General features: G+C 44.1%; 1 protein-coding gene across 1 annotated transcript in view; it reads left to right on the top strand.

The window, feature by feature from the left end:
- ARHGEF4 (Rho guanine nucleotide exchange factor 4) overlaps window positions 1-20,005 on the top strand; it is a 222,444-nt gene that overhangs the window by 167,659 nt on the left and 34,780 nt on the right. The gene's annotated exons all lie outside the window — the stretch shown is intronic.

Raw genomic sequence — 20,005 nt, 5'->3', positions numbered from 1 at the left:
TAGGTGAGAAGGGTGCAAAGTTTAATGTAGGTTTGGTCTTCACTGCTTCTTCCTGTTCCACAGTAAATTCACTCCAGGGATGTGGAAGACATGCCTTTTTAGTCAGTGCTTTTAGCCGTTTTCTTTTATAGTGCTGACGCTGATTAACTTGAGATCAGCAATTTAAAAATGTACTACTTACTTTAACTGATGCAATGAGCAACCTATTAACAGGATTTAAGATGTTTTTTCTGCAAAAATACAATGGTTTTGTCTAATGCATTAGAACTGGCATCCTGTTACACACAGAATGCTTTTCTGGTGGGGTGAACTAATAAGCTTTTTCATTGGAACAGTGGAGCATGTTCACCATATGAGTTATGTCTTGCACGCTTACACCTTCTTCCTCTCTTCCCTATACTCTGTTACCTTTACATGACCTTCACAAGATGAGAAGGCAAGGATAAAAAATGTGTTATACTTTCTTGAGGCTAAGCTATAACTGAAGCTATGTTGACTGAGGCTCTGTGCTTGTACGTTTGATATGGACAGTGATGGTGCTTCTGGGGTCTGCAAAAGCTCCAGAAAGCTGCACAGTGAGGATAACAGCAAAAACAACAGTAGCAAATGGTTTTCTAGCAGTTTTCCTGCTCCTAGTGTTCAGAATCCCTGACTACAGCCCTGGGTGCCTTGGGTAAGAAAGAGACTTGCTATATTTTCTTCAACTATTGTTTGCATCTGGGGGTTATCAAACCATGGCCAGAGCTTTTTGATTTAACCTCAGCTGTTTTGGGCTGTTGTCACTGGCAAGCAAACATTAGTAGAACACCAGAAAATCTTGAGTTGCATTCTCCCACATTTATCTGGTATGTTTGTGAGACAGTCCCAGGCACCACAGGAGTCAGTCCCACAGTGTGCACTGAGAGTGTAATGGGAGGATTCTGCTTCCCTCCTGTTCAGGTGTTTGTCTTGGTAAGTCTTCTTAGTGTGTCTCATCAGACAGAACATCCTCTGGATTTTTGTTTCCTGTTTTTAAAGGAAAAGGCAAAATATTTTTTTTTAAAAGGAAATCTTTACAACTCTTTAAAATCAGGAAAAAAATTAACTTGGCAGTGGGTCTGTATATCCATCATGCATGTTGTGGTTTTCTCTTTCATCACTATTATTGAGAACAATTGTTTTTCTTTATTTTCTTAAAAATTCATTTTATTAGAGTAAAATTCCATCATTTAACTTCTAATCAGAAAAGCAAATGAATGTGTCCAAAGCAGGTGTAATTCATATAGTCTTTGAAGCTTATGTGGGGTTTTGTTGGCCAGTTGACTGGAAGAAAAAAGATTATTTTTGGCGCTTTCCCTAGAAGCTTGCCTGTTCAGGGGCCAACAAAACTGTAAGAACAGGCAGTACATTATTTACTTTGTCAACTGGTTCCTGTGGGTAATTAATCCATCACTTAGCTTCACTGAGCCTTAGAAAAGTGCTTTCCTACACAATCACTTCCTGGAACAAAAGACTACAATAAAATACAAAATGTCTGAGGTGAAACACTAAATCTGTGAGGTACGGATTTTACATGAACAGACATCTTAAGTGTTGGAATTGAAATATCTCAAATAGCTGGCAATTGGACAGGCTTATTTTCATCTTCCCTCCTGGACCAAAAGCTGGATATTGATTAGTCTTGGTATTTTCCATAGTATAGTTCGGAGTGATGTAGGGTGAAGATATCAATGTCCAACCATTTAGTCACATTTTGTGAGTAGTCTTGTCTTTGTTTTATTATATTCCAAATTGCATTTTGTTGGTCATGGATAAGGAAACTATGGTAACAGCATTATTCTTAGCCGCCTTGGAAGAAGCAGCTTTCAAATAAACAGAGAAGGTTGAAATACATTTTTAAGGCATTTGGCAGACCAAGTGTTGCATTAAAAAACAAAACACCCAACCACTGAGTTTTAGTTCATTTTGGATCAAGAGAAAATGGTTATGAAATAAAAAAACACCCAACCCTTTCATAAAACTAGAATAATTTATTGGCAAGAAGACTTGAAGGATAAAAGAAATCTGGGAAGATTGTATAGAGCCCACCTAAGATGATCAGCATGAGAGTGTGTAAGAGCCAAGAAAAATCAATCAAAAAGTAATAATAAGGGTTTGGGATGAGAAAAGAGGCAGGGGAAGTCATTTTCTTGGGGCATGTGTTTGACATTCCTTCAAATGCTTTCTTGATGCTTGTGAAAAAGAGATTTTTGTGTTTAGTTTGTACTTAGTGGAGTTTGCTTTCTGTTTGTTCCAGATAAAGACCCTATCCTTGTATCTTTTTGCTTCCACAGTATAATTAGCTAAAATGTGGCAAGAGAAAAATCTATACTGCAAATGCATTGTGGTTCTGTCCTTCCAGTGCAGAAATATTACATATAGGACAGACATAGCTTCAAGCTTCATGAAATGTGTTACATGTAGACTGAAGTCAAGAACATAAGGGATTAAGCATATAAAAAGCCTGCCTGCCCAGCTCTCGAGTGATCATGGTGATAACAAGGAAGACTATACTGCTTATCAAGTAATTGGCCTCGGCAAGTAGGCTTAGGCCTGTTTGCTTAGAAATATCTGATGTGTACAAAGGGATAGTTCTGTGCTGCTGTGCGAAGGGTCCATATGGCTCTGTGCTTCAGAAATACTATTTGCTATTGCAGTTCAACATGCGGAGTGTTTAGCCCCTTGCAACCCTAGATGAACAATACCGTCCCCATCTTGTGAAAGCAAAGTACTAAATGTTTGGAAAATAACAGCAAGACTCCCTGTGTTTTCCTTATCTCTTATGGCTTTGTGTTTGATAAGTTTGGAATTTGGTATGTGGTTCTTAAGGAAATGCACAACTCATTGACTTCAGCAGACTGGGATTTTATCTAAGACATGTAACACCATTGCCTTATGTCTTAAAGTGACAATATTGTAGCATGTTACAGATGTTTGTGCTAACCAGTCCTTGTTGGCAAGATGCAATTAAGCTAATTGGTTCCAACATATGTGTTTCTGACTTAACAAAGTAATTCATACAGAAAAATGTTCAGGAAGTGGCACAAACAATACATCTGCCACATACCAAAGGCGGCAGATACTGTAGCTGTCCTCTCTCTGTCTTACTGAGCAGCGTACGACTGGGGCTGTTGAGTCTCTAAAGCATTATTCTTGTTACTAAGCTCTTTGATCACTCACTGGGAAGTTGTCTGGGCTCACTCAGTGCTTCTCCAAGCACAGCCAATTTTAAACAAGACAGACATGTAAACTGTTTTTTTTTAACGACAAACAAACAAAAACTGAAAACAAATCCCCAAACTCATAAAATGTTAATGCAGATGAAATCAGAACAACATATTTTAATTTTGTTAAATGTGAATAATATCCTTCATAGCATTTTTCACATTATCTATCTACATTCCAATTAATAGAATTCTCTTGTGTACTATATGAGGACAAATTTCAAAAGACAGAAAAAATTTAAAATAGTGCTGCAAAATGTTATCATCCTCTTTTTTTAAAAGAGTTCAGAATAGGTTGAAAAAGCTATAGTGACAACAGATTTCCAGACTGAAAACAGAATTTAGTATTATTGATCATATGGAAACAATATATAACATTCCTGTGTAATCTGGGAGAGGAGATTTATTGCCACTTTTATGTCTTAACGTGAGTATATTGCTCTCCCAACTGATACTAAAGCAAATAGAAACCAGTTAACAAATATCTCCCACCCCCCCAATGCCCATCCCCCTTTTTTTTTCCGGAGGGCTTAATTCACGCTTTTGTGTCTTTCCTATTTCTGCAGCTAAGGTTGACAACTGTGGTCCAGAAGCAGCAATTACAGTTTATTTGCAGAGTAGTGGATAAAGCTCAGTGCTGTCGAGGACAAGAAATAATGTTCCCCAATGGACATAAATCTTTACTGGATCTGAGTTTCTGGTCCCAAGTGCTGGTGTAACTGTGTAGAGCTCAGATGTGAATGTTCACAGTATAGAGTCAGAATTGTAACTACTTTTACAGCCTGATGGATTTAGTTTTTATAGTTCTGGGGTCTGCAAACTTCTAAGGTTGTTTCAGAGGGCTTTTTGCAATGGATTTAAAGCAAATCAGTATATTCAAATATTCTGTAGCAATTATGTCTCATCAAACATCAGGACTGGGACCTAAGTGGTCCCAGGGGCTGCCAGAGCCATATTTCTGCTTTCTACCATGGGCAGCTGTGGCTGCACTGAGCCACTTTCTCGTGTCCTTGTCAGCATTAGGACTTGGACATTGCCTGTGCAAGGGACCTTCCCCCAGCAGGCTGAAGATGAAGAGAGGGTGATGGAAGCCAGTGTAGCTCACTCAGCACTGTGGATTATCTTCATCTGGGGAAAGACTATCTTGCAAATGGGTGTTGGGATTTTTTAGAAGGGTGGGAGAAATGGGATAAGCTTTCACGCTTGCAGTCATGCAGTGAGCTCCTGGCAATCCAAATGCTTGTTCCCACACATACATGTGAGGTGTGGGTAGGTAGCTCCCATACCATGTATGCTGTGGTCTGTAGCATACACACAGACCACCAGCAGTAGTTCAATCCACACAGAAGCATTTCTATAAAATATATAATTTTTTGCTAGACCCATGCTTTCTCTAAATAGCCCTATTAATATGATACTCATTAGGAACAAACAAAAAAACCCCAGGCTTAGCTTAGTTCTTGAGCAAGAATAGCCCATGGGGGTCTGTCACAGTTTTAGCCCCTAAACAAAGTGCTGAGATGTTACAGTGGAAGGGGCCCTGCATGTGTATAAGGCAATGACTGGGTCTCTGAATGAACCTAACTGAACCCCTCCTTCCAGGAGCCAAACTGAAGAAGCCGAACAGGAGTGGTGGCCTCTGTGTTTCACCTCTTTGTGGGCACAGATATGTCCCCACACGCATACCAGCATGTTTGAAGAGGGGAAGGCACTGCCCAAACTTTCATCTGTGGCTGTAAACCAGACCTAAATACATCACTCAAAGGAAATAACTGGAGACAGCATGATGGCTTTGGAGTTCTTACATCAACCCTGCCAGCTGTTAAATTGTAAAGGCTCCAACAGCTTCTGTTAGCGCTTGTTAATGATAGCCTGCAAGTATTAGGGGAATCTTAATAATGTCTGTTGTTTGCTGGCATTAAATGTGTTCCCAGTTACCGGGGTGCAGAGAGGGGTTTGGCTCCACAAATAGTTTTCCCCTTCACAAAAAAACGATCCAGCAGTGTTTTAACTCCTGAAGTTACTTGTGCCAAATCATCTCAAAGTCTGCTTGTATCTTATCCAGTGTATCCGTGGGTTCCTAGAACCTGTCTGATGCTCCCCACCACTTAAAGAAAACATGGCGTGTCTACTGATGCTAATCACAAGAGGTGGTTTTCTCTTTATGTTGAAGGCTGCAACCAACTACCAATAATTTGGCATCCCCTTAAAGGGCTCTCTTAATCTGCTAAGGGTTACATTTGCAGAAGGTCTTGGCTTCCTGCCTGCCACTTCTAACACGAGGGCTGTTTACCATGGTTTACCACTGAGATCTTCAAAACCTTGCTCTGCTGCACCTGCGTTACTGTGGCAGGCAGGCGCTAACCCTCCGAGGCCCTGATGGTCCCTACCTGCTGAGGGCTCTCACATGCACCTAATCACAGGCTTTCTAATCTGCTATCCTTCAACCAGTGTTGCTTGCAGGACCTAATTGTGGAGTGTAGATGCTTGCTCGATCGGACTCTGTGCAATGACAGCCAAGGATAACCTGTGAGCAGGTGAAGATGAGTGATTTTACCATTCATGTGAAAAGTGGGAGCCTTGCTTTCAAACCTGCCCTGTGTCTGATACAGAGAAGGAACTTGCCCCTGTCCCTGATGTATCTTACTAGCTATCCTTGGGAGCTCCTTGTTTGGCTTTCAGGGATCCTTGGTTTGGTACCTAACTCTCCACCGCTGTTCTATGGGAAGAAGAGCATTAGAAGCACTGCAATAATTGCACCCCTTCTAAGATTTTACTTCAGAAGTGTAGCATAAATTAAACTGCAGTTATTCGTGCTTGAAATGGTAGCCTGATGCTGTGCAAAGACAAGTCTGTTTTGCAGAATCTTGCTGTTACAATTCACTCTGCCAATGTCTTTATTTTAAAAATAGTTTTTGGGTCTTCCATGCCCCAGTTTGCTAGTTCAAGAAACACCTGTGATGGATAACAGCACAATAACAAAGTGGATATTGGAGTACAATGATTTGCTGAGAGCACGGGATAAAGAAGGAATGTGACAGATGTAGGAACGCTGGGTAAAGGTTAGTGTAGAGTTTATTCCAGGTTTAAGTGTTTGCATAGAGACAGAGGAGTGAATATATCTGGTTTTATACCATACTTGTGCTTCAGGTTCCTCTCAGCATGGTTTTGATAACAGAACATATCTTGGATTTGTTCTCCTCTCTCCAAATCCTGATTTAGAGCAGCTCCTCTCTGAAAAGTTTTCTTTTTCCCCTAATCCCCACAAGATGTTTGAACCCTGTGGTGGAAAAATAAAATCCCTCCTGACTCTTCTGGCCCTTCAGAGAGCACTGTTAATCCCTCAGAAGATCTTCCCTGTCAGCTTCAGCCTTGTCCTGTGACCAAGGCCCCTTGGCCTACACTCACTAAACTGGGGGCAGAGTTAGCAGCAGGTTCAGTTATGCTTTAATGCAGTGAAGGCATTGGCATATTCCTTGCAATTTTATATTATCACTCTGAAAGCAGCAAAACTGTGCGAGCTGTAGAGGGAAGAAAGATCAACGACAACAATCAAGCTGCTGAAGTGCCAAACCCTGCTTTTCCAGAGACTCATGGAAAGACTCCCCCTCCCTCTGGGGCACTGGGGGCCAGCCCTTGCTTGGTGCCCTTGGCATGCCTTGGGAGAGCCACTGTTCCAGGGAAGTCAGTCATACGCCCATTCCTTGCAGCAAAATGAGGAAATGTTACTTGCATTAACCCCACTACTCCCACGCTTAAACACCCGCGCGCTCCATAGGCAGGCGAACAGAACAGCCTTTGTCCCTAGCAGTATGGGGCTGGCTGGCCGACCTCCGTGTGGCACATACTTGTCAGGCAGATTTGCATGGAGCTGTGGAGTGTGATCGGGGCCTTAGAGGACAAGAGTAAAGCTGTGCTGCTTTACAGTGGTTGAACATCAAGTTCAGCTTCTTTCTTGAAATTTTGGATTGAGGGACAGGTGCAGTTGTAGGCAACAGTGACCTAGAAAGGTGTTGGTGGGGGTTATTTTTTTCAATCCTACTTCTAGCTGGTTTTATCTATAATCTTTAGAGAGGATCCTGCTTCTACGTGTTCCACTGATTTGCCACTGGCAAGTCTTCATGTCAACAGGTTTTGTGAAAAGTAAGCAGGCAGCTTGAGCTATGCAATACGGACTGAATGCCCTGTTTTTTTCACGTTCCTCTGTCCCTAATGGATGCTTTGCTAGTAAAGTAGAGGGACACCTTGTTCATTCACTGTTGGGGCTATCAATTTCCCATCCTTGCCTTGCTGATCACCTCGAAAGCCACTTACCAAGTTTGCTTCTGAGGTTTATCTTAGATTGTTACTAATTTCTTGGTTGATGGGTCAGGCTTTTGGAGAACAGCCCATCAAGACTTGTTCTTCAGGGTGTGTTGTTCTGCTGCATTTTTTTTCTGGCCTGCTGGCTAAAACAGAGGTATCAGGAAAAGGTGGCTTTGGAAGGCTGCTTGACCATATCCAATTTCTGCCCCGCATTTCTGTTGTGTAGGATATAAAAATGGCTATCCCATTTCTTATATACAGCTTATGTATGTCTTTTACCCTCTCATAGCTTTTCTCCTACTCCACAGAGCTTGTTGTTCTTCCCAGCCCTCCTATGGCTCCTTTAATTGCATCAGAAGACAATAAAGGCCAATGGCATCCTGGCTTGCATCAGAAATAACGTGGCCAGCAGGGACAGGGAAGTGATCTTGCCCCTGTACTCGGCACTGGTGAGGCCGCACCTCGATTACTGTGTTCAGTTTTGGGCCCCTCACTACAAAAAGGACATTGAATGACTCAAGCGTGTCCAGAGAAGGGCAACGAAGCTGGTGAAGGGTCTGGAGCACATGTTGTACGAGGAGCGGCTGAGGGAACTGGGGTTGTTTAGTTTGGAGAAGAGGAGGCTGAGGGGAGACCTCATCACCCTCCACAGCTACCTGAAAGGAGGTTGCAGAGAGCTGGGAATGAGTCTCTTTAACCAAGTAATGAGCGATAGGACAAGAGGGAATGGCCTCAAGTTGAGCCAGAGAAAGTTTAGACTAGATATTAGGAAGTATTTCTTTACAGAACGGGTTGTTAGGTGTTGGAATGGGCTGCCCAGGGCAGTGGTGGAGTCCCCATCCCTGGAGGTGTTTAAGAGTCGGGTCGACATAGCGCTGAGGGATCTGGTGGAGTTGAGAACTGTCAGTGTTAGGTTAACGGTTGGACTGGATGATCTTCAAGGTCCTTTCCAACCGAGATGATTCTGTGATTCTGTGAAGGAGGATTCTTAAAGTAACATTATTACATGCTAGCTTGGAAGAACTTTATAGAGCTGTTACTTGTAAGCAGTTTTCCTATTTTCTACATCTGCAAGACTGGTATATTCTGTAAGGTGAGGAGGTTGAGCAGTCAGAGAAGTGTCATAACACTGCTCTGCAACCAAACGCAGTTTTTTAAAGATGACAGCTAAAGGAACCATGTACTCACGTTCTATAATGTGTGGGCTCGACAGAATATGCCAGACAGCCCAAAACTACATGACTTTCTTGAAAACTTCTGTATAGTCAGAAAGAAAGGAGTCTTATGGTCTAGAAACAACCAAAATATAAAGTTTGTCCCTGTTCCCCCCCTCTCCAGCCACCTCTCTTAACTCTTACAAGGATTGTCTTTTAGTGTTTTTTCAGCTCTATACATTATGCATCTTCCTCTACCCCATGTTAGTCACCACATCCATCCTGTCACTCACCTTGCCCTGTTATTCATCCCCTTCTCACTCACTTTATCTATTTTCAGGGGTTTCATTGCAGCTTCCTCTGATCTCACCTGCTTCAGGTCCCATGACTCTACCCATGCCTGTTCCCTCTCTCCTTTCCCTGACTTTTGTCAGCGTATTTCTTTGCCTCTGTTTCTCCCTTATTTCTCTGTTCCAGCCCATGTAATGCCCAAATGAAGACCATTCCTTCTCTTTCTGTGTCATCTGTGGCTGTCAAATTTTCAGCTCAAAAAACCCATTAAAATAACTTCTAGTATCTCCTGAACACCATCTCCCTCAGTCATTAAGGATGTTGTCACCACCCTGTTTCTCAGCTCTGTCACCTATTCTGACCCCTTTCTAGCTATTGCATTCAAACTGTTAATCTTGCCACATCTCTAAGATGCAGCATTACCTTTCCTATCCATCCATCTTACTGTATATCCCATTCAGGTTGTCTTTATTTGAGAGCATCATTAGTACAGCATCCTTTGTTCTGCCTTTGTCCAACCTTGTATTGAAAAGACCCATTTTCCTAGGCTATTGCATGGACTGAGCCAGCCTGTCTTTGCTTGGTCTCTGCTTGTTCCTTGCTCACCACATCTATCATAACATGCTTTGTTTTGTTTCCCAGGCCATTCCTGTCTGTATCCCTTGCTTGTCATCTGTCATTCAGTATTGAGAGAGAATTTGCCACCTTCAGTCAAACCCAGATGCATGCCCAGCACTAGCCCAACCCATCCTGGAAATGTGTCATCTTCTGTGTGTGATGCTGGAAGCTCCCTTGCCTCCACTCGCAGAAGTGCGTGGGATGTGTTGTCTCGGTACCTGGCTCACAGCAGCAACGTGGTTCCTCTGACACTGGAGCTCTAGGCCATGACGAAATTCCCCAGATGCTTCAAACATGTTAATAGTTATTGTTGCTGTTCTTGAAAATAAAACTTGCTTTAGGAGAACTTGGAAGACTTTCTAGCTTTAGTAGAGTCTGAAAGCAAAAGACTGGTTGCTAAGCAGATTCTGTCTTTTTTTTTTTTAATTGTTGTCCGGGGTGGCCTATCTAAATGGATGCTTTTCTTGAAGTGTGCCAATGCGGCCATGCCTTAATCTATGCACTACACAGAGAAACTGTCAGGCCAGTTTTCTTTCCATTGAAAATTATCTCGTGAATCTTAGTACTCAAGCAAGAGAACAGCTTGTAACGTTTTGGCAGTATTATGTGAGTAAACTGTCCAGGGAAGTACTGGCTGTAAGAGTTGTGTGGGCTTAAACCATGCAGTACTAGCTAGAGAAACACACAGTGGGTGTAGCTGTACTCTAGTAACACAGTGTTACACACTGTAAAATTCAGAGCAAATTGTGGGCCTTTGACAGACTGTTTTTCATTTTAGAAATACATGATCATATGCAGTTTAAGAAACTGTACTTGTTCTGATGTTTTCTGGCCACGGCTCAATAGTGAATGACATCCTTTTGGGAGGTGTTAGCTGCAGTTGTTATTGAGGGTTAATTCAATGCATAACAGGGTTGCTGGTTGCTTAGTTTGGATGCTGGGTAAAGTGTGATAGTGGAATATTTGGGAGTTAAGGAAACTTGATTTTCATGGATTGATTTGCAGGTAGCAATGCCTGCCCCTCTCACAATTTAATTCTCAGTCCTTGTTTTCAGTTGCTGAACTGAAAACTGAGTAGAAATTTGTCCACTGAATGTCCACTCAGAGCCTGGATTTTTTTTTTTTTTTTTTTGGAAGATGCATTTGAAATGGTTCAATCACCCCAGTGTTATTAGATATTTTCATCACCCATTGAAAAAATAAAAATTCTTCTTCAAGAAGCTCTTCAACAGCTCCATGTTACGAAAAGGGTGGTAATAATTTGGTGATTTTTATGTCAAAGAAAGGGGGGAAAAAAAACAGTTGTATGGATCCAGGTGAAATTTGAACTTTGTCAGTTGAAGGCTTCTGCATGTGTTCAACATGTTTTCTTCCTCTGTAGTTCTGTATACACAGCATCCAAACAGGCAGCGGTGCCAACCAGAGGGACAGGGAAGGTCATATTTGTGTCTGTGGCTTCATTGGTGTAAAAAGAGAGCGTAGTGCTACCTCAGAAGATACCCTATTTAGAAACATCTTAGGAAGACTTGCAGAGAAGTTCTCATTTGCATACTCAGTGCCGTGTTTGCATGGTATGCAAAGCTCTGCTGAACAGAGCAGGCAAACACACCCCGGAGCTGACTGCCTGGTTTGTCAGTGCTCTGTGCCCTGCGTAGAGAAGGAGGTGGTGTGGCTGGGGCAAAAAGTATGAGTCTGTGTGTCAGATGGGTGTAATCCAGGCTCAATTCTAGCACCATTTCTCCTGTCTTTGTTACTTGTTAATATTTTTACACATTTTTCACCTCGTTGGAGAGGGTGTTGATAAATGACCCAGTAAGAGTGTTCTTTTTTCCTCTAGTGATTTTTGAGCAGTTTATTTGTGCCTGAAATACTAATGTGTCCTTGGCTTTAAGAGGAGTTGAACTGCACTGTATCTTGTACTTGTAGAAAACACAGCCCTGTTAGTGCTTCCAGGAAGTCCTGGAAATGTGCTTTAGCATGGTATCTAGCTTATACTCAGAGCCTTGCTTTACAAGTCTGCTCTCTTGTGAGAGAGGGGAAGGGTGATGACGGGGCTGGTCCCCTCTGCACGACTGCCCTGGGAGGCCTCACTAGTGCACATGATCTTTGCTTTCCAAATGCACTGGTTATAATTTCACTGCTTGTCTCCTCAGTTATTTATTTGCTTGTTCTACTAAAGCACCTGTGCTACTTATTGCAGCTATTAATTTTTCACATTTATGTACAAATGCCTTTCAGTTCCCAGTTCAGCTGTTACAATATTGAAATGTTCTTTTCATTTGGCAGACAAGTGGTTTTGTCTGTATGCTCCTGGCTTCCTAAAACTGACACCTAGAACAGTCTTCAAAACCTTAGGCCCTATTTGCTGTTTATACAAGCAAGGTGACAAGTAAGGGCTGAACAATAATTAGTATCATTTTGATGAAAAGTAAAGGGGTGTCCTTCTGTTTCTCCTTTATCTAGTATTATTCTGGGGGTTCTTGAATAATTTACTCTCTCGAGGTTTGGTCACTGACCGACTTCTGTGACTGCAGCATGGCTTTGTGTGCAATCAGGCCTTCAAGGCGGCTCTACGCTCACCCTTTGCACCTTTGAGTGGCAGTGTTATTCCCTTGGTGCAGTCCTGGCTGAGAATGGCTCTTAGAGGAAGGATTGGAAGTAAATTATTACAATTGCAAATTAGATTCCAGTTAAGATTGTGCAACACTTGAAATATGCTCCCTCAGTGATAGTTATACAAACTAAGTCCCACTCTACTACAAGCCACAAGGTAAAATTGTCAGCTATTTCATCTCTTGCTGATGCCACCTACCACAGAAGCATGTCTGATCAGTGAGGAATAAGAATGAAGCATTATTTCTGTCATACAAAAACGCCACATGGTGTTTAGCAGAATGCAGCAGGAGCTGGAGACGCACACACACACACCCCCCAATGCTTTGAGTTACCATGGAAGTAACACCCCCATGCACAGGCTCTGCAAAGGACTCTGTCAGGGGATTCACCGTGTGGGGGTGAAAACAGAAGCCAGGTCACAGCTATAGTCACTCTGCAGTGTGAAAACAAAAGTCAGGTCACAGCTAGAGTCACTCTGTATTTTTTTGTCCTTGTTGAGACCAGTTTCTACTCATGCTTTCTTATTCACTGTGGGGTCAGAAGGGTGACCTCAATTTAATATTAATCGTGTAATGCTCCAAGATGCACAAGGTGAACATGTTATATGTGCCCAGGCAATGTAGTGCAGGAGGACACTTAGGTCTGCACATCAGAAAGGCAAAGGAACATAACTCTGGCTTAGGATGTTTCTTAGAGACAGCTCCAACAAAGTTAGGAGAAAATGTGCCCTCCCTTATTCTGCATTTTCATCTTGATATCAGTTTCCTTCCAAGTTCTCCTTTCAGGCAGTCTCAGAGTAGTGTCCAAGAAAACTACTTTTCCCTTTAAGATGTCTTTATAGATATTCAGTCAAACTTTCTGTGCTTTCACCTTCAAATGCTTGCACATGTTAATGAGTGGCAAAGATTTCAGGAGATTACTGAAGAATTGCATCCTCATGGATTTTAGAAATTGCCCGGTATCCTGTGGCACAAACAGCATACCTCTGCCAGCTTGACTCACCAGTGTGTGTCTTGGTGGGTTACGAATTTATATATTTCTTTTCAGTGTACTAAGTGACTAGAGAAGATGGTAGTTGCTGTGAAGATTTCAGAGAAGGATGTTCTTTCCATTCACCATGATTAGCTTTTCCTGAAGATCCACATCCCTCCCCAATACTGTTCGGTGGCTTATGCCCAAGCTCAATCAGTTCATGAAAAGCCTTCAAAACCAGATAAGATTTGCAGAGTGCCCAGGAGTTGAACAATGCAAAGATGCAAGTTGGCCATGGGCTTGAAGAACTTTCATTAAATTGAAGTCTGCAAGCTTAGGATTCTAAGTATTATTCTGTGGTGCATATGGCAGGGAGAACTGGTTTTTCAAAGCCATTAAGTGAATGCAGGCCAAAAACTCAAAAACACTTGGGAGCTTGGGCAGCCTGTGGATCCCAGTCGTTTGCTCCATATGTGAAGTTTTGCTTATCAGGTCTTGAAGCTGCACTAAGAGCACAAGCCCTTGTCCTATGCATTGTTCCACTTGTTCTATATTCAGGCTGGAGACAAGGAGATTTGTGGGATCTTTAAGTTCAGAAACCAGCAAACTGAAGTAATTCTAGAGTTTATTTTATAATGCCCGAAAAAGACAGATACCTTAAACGTTATGGAAGCATAAGGAGACAGTGGAAGTTGTTTGACTGCTTAGCACTTTCTGTATAACCCTTCTTGAGGTTAGCACAATTTGGGGAAAAAACAATTAAAGTACCCAGCCAAACCCATAACTCTTAAACCTTTTACCTTTTAAATCTCTCACCTGCTGTATCCCGGAATACATAACAGGAGCTATACAGATCTTCAAGAAACGTTATGGGCATTGATGTGCTAACAGCTAAGAAAAGACAGCTTTTTTTAATGTGCATTCTCTCAATTGTGAGAGCAGCTGAGTGCATTCTGTTCATACCCGCATCATGTGGCTGTTCCCCTGTTGCCCTTCCCAGAGTTGGATGCTACCATTGGTGTTTAGCAGTTAGTATGTTTAAGGTGGGAGACATCCTGCTCCTAGGAATGTGTGTGTATATATATACATATGTTGGGTTTTGGATTCTTTTTTTTTTTTTTTCCATGTTTGAAACTACTGGGTAAAGTGCAGAGTCATCCTCTTTGCACCCAGCTCCATGCACTAGCTACTGTATCATCTAGCCCAGGGGCTGGATTGCTGGATTCATATTTCTCAGTTTCACAAGGGAGTGTGTGTTGGGTGAGCACATGGGAACTGAAAGATGTGGAATTACCTCCCACCCATGAAGGACTTGAATACTGGGTCCCCCTCTTTCTTTTCTGGGGAGTGCTATTACCGATGGCTGTTGAGTAGAAGGTGGGCTCCACTTTGCTGGCTAGAGGAAAGAAAAGGGCTGCAACTGTAGTCAAAGAGCCTGTCTCTAATTGGTGCTCTCCAGGAACCATCCCTGACCTTTCCAAGGAGGAGTGCCTTTTCATCCTGTTCCTGATCAAACATTGGTGGGAGCTATGCTTAGGCTGGGGAATCTGTGAGGCAGCTTGATGCTTGGTGAACTTCACAGTCCAGCAGCAAAATGTTAAGTTCGTAAAAGCACGTTTAGGGCTCTGCAGAGCTGACTAGAGGTTTTCTGGTTGCAGAGATTTAGGGGTTAAGTGCCTCAGTCCCATGGAGGCGTTGGCAGAGGTAGCCAAGTCCTTTAGACATTCTGGCTCCAGGATCCTGCCAGAAAGGGGACGGCAGAGTCCAACAGGAGCCCCTTCATCTCTCCCCATCCTCCTCACAAACACCCAGCAGCTTGTTGCACACTCTGGTGTGCGGGAAGCCGTGTGAGCCCTCACTGTGCCCTTGCACTGTGGCACAGCCAGCTTTCCCCAGCCCCACCTGGAGCAGCGGGATTTGCCTTCTGGCAGGACTTGTCTCTGTTGCTGGCACGTTCTTAGTGAGGGTGGAAGGATTTAAAAAAGCAGCCGCCTAATCCACTCCTGACCCTCCTTAAAAGCCTCCCCTGCACACCGCCACGTCGGGCTGGCGCTTGCCGCGTTGCTAAGGCCTGCATGTATCCTGGAGACGGCGCCCAGCAAATAGCTGAGCCGCTCTCTGGAAAGCCAATATCGCAGCCGGATTGCAGTGCTCCAGCACGCTTGGGCTTTCTGCAAGAAGGAATTCAATGTCTTCCTTCTGCTAAAGCGATGGCAACGTTTCTTCAGCAAAGAAGATGTGGAAACCCACGGATGTGCTGATAAGCATCCCCCTGAGATAAGGGGGTGGGGAGGGGGCGTTCTGGCACACGTGCTGTGCGGGACCAGCTATGGCTGTGTCGAACCATTTAGACTTCTGTTTTTGAGAGCTGCGAAACAGCTTTTGTTCACAGACCTCTGCCCCCATCAGTGCCCCTGCTGTGGGCTGTACAGTGGTCACTTAAGAAGCCTGCTGCGCTTTTTTTTTTTTTCTTTCGGGGGCTGAAGCCATGGCAAAGGTCCCTGACCGAAGCAGGCACAAATGGAGTGCGCTTCACACTTTCCTCCGCTGCAACATGAACCCGGAGACCCAGCGGGTAGTGGTCTTTGTCATCCTGCTCTTCCTCATCATCGTCAACGTGGTGCTGATGTTTCTTTTGGCATTTCACTGAAGGAGGACTGGCGGTAGTGGTGTGGTGCATGGGGGTTTCCAGGACTGGGCGACAAATCAGCAGGTCAGCTTGTCGTTGTCTGCTTCTGGTCTGCTTGTCTGCTGTTACGGTAACTGTGTGTCTCAGAGTATCTCTCCTTTGTTTTTTAATCATCACCTCCTTCCCCACCCTGCTCCCCTCACTCTCCTCCTGTCATCACCTGTGCCTTGCGGTTTGGATCGCCGTTAAACCAGAGAAAGGGAAAGAGGTAACAGAGCCAACCTGCTTAATCGTAACCGCTCTCCGTGGTCCTAATCAGCCTCCATTCCTAACGATGACAACTCTGTGCCTATATGTAGCACTTCTCAGCCCTGGAGAAGCCCAATGTGCTGCTGCTGCTTTGTTTGCAGAGGGACAGTCATCCTATAATGAGCCCTTACACAAGGACCTACTACATGTAAACACCTGCTGTAAAAGGCTGAACCCCGTAATGCCTCTGTTGCTCTGCCATCGCGAACATTGTGCTGTGCGGCGGCGTGAGTAATGCCCAATTACCCAAAGTGATTGATCAATAGAGTGCATCAGGAATTTGGGCTGAATAAATGCTGCAGCAGAGTGGAAGGAGTGTTTTGTTGGCTTTTATCCTGTTTCCTTTATTATATCTTAGTGCTTACCTGCTACGTGTATTAAAATGGCTGGCAGAACCACAGCGCAGGACACTGCTTGCGGGCCACATGTTTCTCACTGGCCAGTCGTAGCCATGCGCAGCGGGGAAGCGACTCAAGGAGCACTCTGCTAGACCCATTTAGGAAGGAAGGGCAGCAAAGCAGCATGCTCGCTCCAGGCCTATTCACCTCAATGATATTTTTATCAGCAGCCCTGTACATCACAGCACTTCCAGACTTGGGCATTGGCACCTCACTGGAGCAACTTGATGGCATTGAAGGAGACCACTTTCTGGAGGAAGACAGACTGGAAAGGAAGCCACGGTGCACTGTTCTTAACGACACTGCTTGCGTTTGTGCTGGAGACTGTGAAAAATATCCAAGCCCTTAAAATTCAGCAGGATCCTTAATTTTGTGTGTTAGGTAATCTGACATTTAAGTGCAGCTTTCACGAGGGTTGTGCATTTGCTGGCATTAATGGTTGAAGTTACTGCAGTCCTTTCAGACTTGAATGTTTATGGCTCCTGAAGTGTGATCTGATGTTGAGAAAGGCTGGATGGTCATGTTGTGTCTGTCATCATGAGTGATGTACTCTGTACCAGTTATTTATGTGATTGTGTGTAATACATTAGTGTTGTACAAAATCACATCACTTTAGCACACAAAGAAATGAAATTTGTTCTTGCTGAGCTCCTTTCTGTTACATCTGAGTATGGAACATCCTTTTCCCTGAGAGAGGAGAGTCTCCTGCAGTGCTGGGTGTGGGGCAGCAGCAGGCCCCAGCTCTCTGCACTTCTCTGGGAATCTCTTATCTGGATGAACAGTTTTGAATTATTAAAAATCTCAAACTAGGCTGTTAAGTCTATTAGCTAGACATTGTGATAAACAGCCACTGGAATCATCCAGAGTATGTTGTTTTCTGAAGTTACCATTAAAAAAACCAAAACAAAACAAAACAACTCAAACCTCAGCACACAGCACTGGCTTTCAAACAAATCTGTTTTCTCTCCCCTGTAAACTTTACCTGTGGTCTTAGTTACAGCTGGAATCAGACCTTTATGGCGTGAGGTGGAAAAAAGATTGTTTATTGGAAAGGACAAGTGAAAGATGTGAAAGCATACCTGTCTTCAAATGACAGATGAGGGACCAAAGTATGGCTTTGGGGTCATAGGTACAGAAAGCTTTTGGCAGCTGCTTGTGGATGATCTGCCCTCACAGCGTTTGAGCAAGATCTGAAAGTGCTTGAGTGTTCAGAAGTTCTCACCCCTCATCTAGTGGGTGAGTGTTTTGTTCTCGACAGCAGTGGGAGCAGTAACAGGCCTCAGTGTCATGGCAGCCCCTGCAATGTGTTTGAACTGTCAGTTACTGCTGTCTCGCCTGCTCTGTATCTTGAAATAGTGCAGAACACATCTGATGTTAGATGAGAACTACAGTTATTCACAGGCCCTGCATGTACACACGTAGCTCTGGAGAGTATTCGGTAGGTTGACTCCATTCATAATCCAAACGTTTGGCTTGGCACATGGAAGCCATGTGGGGCAGCTGGTAGGCTGAGCACAATAGTTTGCCAGCCAAGACTGATCCTAGGTATATGAAGTGACTCATGCTCTTGTTTAGCTTGGTGTCATGACACTGAGATGCTCCTTGGGTGGCTTTTGTCACTGAACTGGAGACTGTAGCTTCCTGTTACACTCTGCCTAGAAAGGTGCTTCAGGGAAGCTTCCCAGGAACTTCTTTTATTTAGTGTCCCACAGAATTGATTAGGCAACTGGAGCTGGTCTTTGGTGATGATGTAATTCACCCTCTACTAGCTGCTTCTTGCTCGGTTTGGGGACACCCTATTCCCGCTGCTCGCTAAAGGACTCTGCTGGGTTTTGAAAGGATGGGATACCAAACCTGGCAATGGCAGGCTGCCGGGGCAGGCACAGCCCTGCTGTGAGCAGGCAAGTGCTCCCACAACACTGCAAACTCCTCCTTCCCTGCTCTCTGTCCCACTTTTACCATATCTGCACCATTCCTGGTATGGTGTCCTTATTTCCAAAAAGTTCCCTTTTCTCTGCCCAGCTACAGCAGCTGTGTCTGTGGGAGCCAGAGCCATTTGCCTTTGCTGCTCTGACACATCAAAGCTTGTGCAGAAGCAGCCAGTGCGTGTAATGGGAGGTAGAGGAGTGTCTTGCTAACAGCTGATCCAGTGACCCAAAATGCTCGCTGATACTAGAGAGAAAATGTAAGTCTCAGGCATAACATGAGTTTGGGCAGTTAATGCCTCTGAGGTACAGAGCTGCCACATTGCTCCCCGCCAGGCAGCTCACCCCTCTGGGAAACGTTGCAGTTGTTGATGCAAAGGACCTGAGACTTCCCCAGTGGGAGAAGACCTGTCAGCTGCTAGAGAAATAAAGCCAAGAACTGTTTTCTTCAAGGGCTAGGGGGAGTCCAGGACAGTGAGGGAAAACCTGGAAGAAAAGTATGTTATAGAAAAAGGTAATGCAACCCCTGGTGAAACTGCCTCCCCCTTCCCTGTATGGGAGAATTTGCATTACCCCTGCATAAGGCAATTTCACCAGATTATTTGTACCAGAGTAGTTGGGAGCAAAAAAAGTAGAATGGTTTTTGCATTTAAAAATCCTGATAAGACAAACTGCAAGATTACAAGGATATGTGTAATAACTCATTGGAGATATGTGTACTAACACTGCCTGCCGCAGGTGTTAATGCTGGTTGCTAAGAGCCTGGGAACAATTTTCCTCTTAATATTTAATATCAGGTCAATTTTAATTTTCTCTTTTCACTGCTTGTCTAGGTGTTTGATACCTGACTAATCCTGAGGCATCCATGTTGAGTTTTGTTATGGGGAACCAAGTGTTTTTCTCCTTCCTCAACTTTGCCTACAGCTGTATACTTTCAGCTGGAAGCTGCAGCTGTGACATATATAAGCATTTATCAGTCTGACATTAGTTGTGACTCATTCAAGCCTGTCTCGGATCTTGGCTGAAGAAGCTGCGATGGCTGATAAAGCCCAGAAAAATAAAGTTTGTGTAGGAGCTATGGATGGTGGAGAAGGAGAAGCCTTTGGCATTTCTGTCTACAAAGCTGTTTTTTTTTTCTTTGCTCTTGGTGCACTTATTTGACACAAGAGACTGGTGCTCTGCAGGAGAGCTGTGATTGCCTTCCCTGCAGTCATCCGAATGACAGGTTCTGCCATGGCATTTGGGCCGTAGCCCCAGGAAGAGAGCAGTGCAGCCAGGGAAGGGGGAGCCACCCATCACTGCCCCTCTGCAAAGCACTTGGTGTGCCTGGTGCCCGCTGTGCTCTCCGCTTCTGCTGCAGACCAGGTCACGTCAGCCAGGCCCTTTCGGGGCTGCTGCACTCCTCCTCCTCCTCCCCGGGATGCAGAATAAGAGCTGTGCCACCACTCTTTCCCCGTGCTGCCACTGTGGTGCTGGTGTACTCCAGCTGCGGGACAAAGCAGCGTGCAGAGATGGGACAGGCTACTGCTTCCCTGAGCCCTGCACG

The sequence above is a fragment of the Strix aluco genome, chromosome 9, assembly GCF_031877795.1.
Source record: "Strix aluco isolate bStrAlu1 chromosome 9, bStrAlu1.hap1, whole genome shotgun sequence".
Taxonomy (NCBI): Eukaryota; Metazoa; Chordata; class Aves; order Strigiformes; family Strigidae; genus Strix; species Strix aluco.
Note: the sequence above shows the minus strand (reverse complement) of the source record. Positions and strands in the feature narration are given on the sequence as shown.